The sequence below is a fragment of the Neophocaena asiaeorientalis genome, unplaced genomic scaffold (assembly GCF_003031525.2).
Source record: "Neophocaena asiaeorientalis asiaeorientalis breed wild unplaced genomic scaffold, Neophocaena_asiaeorientalis_V1.1 scaffold1057, whole genome shotgun sequence".
In the NCBI taxonomy this organism is placed as follows: domain Eukaryota; kingdom Metazoa; phylum Chordata; class Mammalia; order Artiodactyla; family Phocoenidae; genus Neophocaena; species Neophocaena asiaeorientalis.
The window spans coordinates 1-4,299 of record NW_020175031.1 but is presented as its reverse complement, the minus strand read 5'-3'; the positions used below and the strand labels follow the sequence as shown (position 1 = coordinate 4,299).

At 33.3% G+C, this 4,299-nt stretch overlaps 1 pseudogene; it reads right to left on the bottom strand.

The window, feature by feature from the left end:
• LOC112411773 (brachyury protein pseudogene) overlaps positions 1 to 227 on the bottom strand; it is a 9,111-nt pseudogene extending 8,884 nt beyond the window's left edge.
• Between the last annotated feature and the right edge of the window lie 4,072 nt (positions 228 to 4,299).

Sequence of the window (4,299 nt, the reverse complement as noted above, 5' to 3'; positions counted from 1 at the left end):
TCATGATTAACATTGCCATTTTAAAAAACCTCAATGCAAAAAATTTAATTTGCACACCATAAAATAATTTAATATTTCTGTATAAAATGTTCTTTTATTTCCCATTTCAGTATAACTAAACCATAATATCACATGACAGTTTTTCTCAGCTGATTTCACTGATTTTCCCCCATCAGATAAACAACTTACCTTGAGTTAAACACTTCCTCCTCTGCCCTTTGCTTCATGCCGAATAAAGCTCTAATAAACATCTTCAGGTATTGCATGTGGCAAACATTCTAACATGTCCAGGAAATTCTTAAAGCCAGAGACTCTCTTTGTTCGTTTCCATTCCCTAAATGTCTTGGATACTTGCTACATGGCAAGTACTCATGTAATATTTGTTTAGAGAATGAAAGATAGCAAATAATTAAGAATAAAACTTGATCTTTTAGTGTTATTTTGAAATTTTTTATCAAAATGACAGAACGTAACTATTCAGTTATACATTTATCCTTGGTCATGTTCTTGCTTAAATTGTGTAACTATTAACATACAGTTCACGCCAACAGCATTTTTATGTTCCTACATATTAGGTATTTTGTTGTTTGCTTGGGAAACTCAGATAAATACAACACTGACTCTTTATTCAATGTTTTCTTATTATAAGTGAGTGATGAAATAATAGTTGGTACTATTCACTGTACTCTGTGCCACCTACTATTTAATCACCTAATCAGATACTTCGAGGTGAAATTTAATCATCAGCAGTCTTATTTTGTGTATGTGTGTAAAATAATTTAAATGGATTCAAAATATGCATTGTGTTGTGGCAATATAGGTAAATTTATGTATAAAAATCATTGGATGTAATGGTTATTCAACTAATATTTTAGATTGATTGAATATATCACTAATATGAATGAGTAATTCATACTACTATAATCCTTTCGTTTCAGTTGAGCTCTATATTTTTCTGTTTTGAAGAGAATGGCACTTCAGTATAATCACAAAAAGAGTGACTAGATGGGATTGCATAGTCTCAATCAACCTACTTTTTACATGCAAAAAATTTAAAAACACATAATTGTAAATTTCCTATATTTCACAGTAAACCATATCATTATTGTTCAAATCTTAGAGTTACAACAATATAAAATGTTGGTAAAATCAATGTTTTATTGAAATTATAGTAATTCATGTGAGATTTTTTTAGAAAGTGACACTAGTGAAAACTCTGAAGTAGTGTAGTTTTTTGGCATTTATTTTTCAAACTTCCAACTGGAAACTCAGTCACAAAGGACCATCCACAGAGCCACACACTATATCTACCCTGATTGCGTCTCATGATCCTTACTTCCCTGCCTCCACTAAAACACTGAGTTCTTAGTAGTAATTTTTCAGGGTTTTGATCTCTGATCTGTGCCTTATAATTTGATGAAAGTAATTTTGAAAGGCTAATATGTCAGGACATTTTTTGCAAATGTCCTAAACAGGTTCTTGTATTACTATGATTATTAGTTTCATAATGTTGCCATAACAAATTGCCACAAATTCAGAGACTTAACACAGGCATTATCTCACAGTGTCTTCACAGTCTGAAGTCTAGCTTCTTTGGGTCTCAGAAGGCTAAAATCAAGGTGTCTACATGGCTGTGTTCCTTTCTTGATGCTTTAAGGCAGAATCCACATCCTGGCTTGTGTGAGTGATTGGTAGGATTCACTTCCTTGTGGTTGTAGGGCTAAGGTCCGTGTTTTCTTGCTGGTATTGCCGGTTGGCTAGACATCAGGGATCTTTCTCAGCTTCTAGAGGCTGCTAGCCTTCCTTGGCTCCTGGCCCCATTCCTCCATCTTCAAACCAACAAGAGTGGGTCAAGTCCCTTTCATGCCTCAAGTCACTCAAGCTTCATCTCTTTGACTGATGATTCTGTCTTCCTCTTTAGCTTTTAAGGGCTCATATGATTACATTAGGTCCACTCAGGTAATCCAGGATAACCTTCCTAATATAAAGCAATTGATTAGTAACCTTAATTCCATGTGAAAGACTCTTCTCAGCAGTACATGTATCAGTGCTTTACTGAACAGTGAGGAAACAAAAAATCTTGGGGAGATATTTTTACAATTCTGTCAACCACTTCATGTAATGATTTTTTTTTTTCTTCTGGAAAGCATATTGAATAAGTTAACTAACTAAATATTGAGGATTTTTTTTTTAGCACTTTATCCTATGATGGTTTTCTTTTTCAAAGAAAGAGTACAAACAAGGGAGAAAAACATAAAAGAACATTCTTCATTCTAAGTCTCTCTCTCTCTCTCATTCTCTCTCATCCTCTCTCATCCTCCTCTTCTCTCTTAGTTGTTTTGTTGCTGTTATAAGTTTTTCTTAAACATGCAGCTTCTGACCAATGCCATTGAAGGCCCAGGTACATTCTGTCTTCCTGCTTCGCCATTTTTCGTATGTGGATTCCATTCTCCCATTCATAGTATGGTTGATAATCTTCTAACAACCTGCCATTATTCCAAGCATAAAGAAGAAGAAAGGGTGGAAAAAACATAAAGTGCCTAAGGACAAAAGCATAACTGCCTGCCTATGGAGCCGCACCATTCTTCAAAACATTCCCAAAAGCTCAACTCAGTGACTTGTTTCCGTCTAATTGTTGGAACCATGCTACATTGCTTCCCTTAGATAAAAGAAGACTAGGAAAACAGTGGGGTTGAATAGATTGGGTTGATGAACACCATTGTATCTGACACACTATCATCAGACAGAAGATAGTATGGTTTATATTTGAATATTTCTTGTCTAACATTGAACAGAGAAAATAAGGAAATTTGTGCTCATCTGACTGAACTGTGCCTTGGTGTCCTGAAATTAATTTTATGTGGATTGAAGAAATCAGTAATCACTAAATTTCAGAATGGAATTTCAATTTTCATTTAGTAAATCCTAAACCATATGTAATATTTGTTTAAATTGTTTTTCTCAAAAAACATTGGAGTTTTTAATGTTAACTTTATGGGATTAAGCCAAAGATATCAAGAGTGTTAGAAATTCCATGCCCTATATATTGTGAAGTGTGGAATGGTATGAATATATGATCTTTTGTCTTATCACAAATTATAATAAGCTTTTAACTTGACTATCTGTTAAGTTCTGTAGCTTTTCTAAAATTAGGATTAAGTTAAATTTGAGCTAATATATTCTAATCCATGTAAAATTTACATATCTGATTTTGTGACTTTTTGTGACTATCCTTCAAATCAGCATTTCTATAGCAGAGCCTATCTACCAGCAACAACAAAATTTAAGGCATGTTATTTTGTACTTTCAGTGATCTTAGTCCTTGCACTTAAAAAAACTCCATATGAATATACGTTAATGGGAAGACTTTGTAATGTAACAAAAAAATCAACAATGTTTTTTTACTTCACTGTTCTCTTGTCTGGGTGGCATAGTGTAGATGATGGGTAATAAAAAAAAAATGAGATTCAAAGCAATTATTTTCCAAACTGCTGGCATTGAAAAAATTGTAGTCATTTGGAAACATTTAGGGCTCTGAACCAAATGAACTTACAATTATATAAAATGCAAGAATCAAAATACATAACAGTAATCCCTGAATTTCAAGGGCAAATCACTTAGCTATAATAATTTTAAGTCCTTGAGCATTTATTATAAAACATACTGACAATGTGAATATACACCTGGCTATATATCTCCCAATAACACATTGATTTTCAGCTATTTCAATAATGGAATAGATCTCAGCATAGGACTGTTCTATGATAGAAGCAATCATTCTAAGTAAGGTATGTATTTAAGGTTATGTCAAGTTGTGAGAAACTTACTAAGTACTTCTGTTTAAAAAGTTCCCTGTTTAATATGTTAAAACTTTGTATACAATATTCCAAGGGTATTTTATTCCAAAGGCCTTTCATCATAAAATATTTTCAGTGTAACATTTACTATTATGTGACAATTCAAGCAGGTAATACATACTTAAGAATTTACAGTTTGTCAGAGTCAGATGTGAAGTTGTCTTTCTTAGAAAGTGACATCTAAGAGAAGACTAATGTTCCAAATAATACAATAGTACTGCTATATACAGAAAAAAACACGTTCTTAAAACAACACAAAACAAAACAAAATTGGTAGGATGCTAGAAGAGCAGATACTTGAAGAAGGATGATTGCAGGCTGGCAATGCCATGTGAAACAACACTGCACTGAAGAAACTGGAGGTGTCTGCATGCCCTGAAGGACTCTTTCTTCATGAACCCCATTGGCCTCTCACAGCAAAGGGTCTGAAAAATCAACTAAG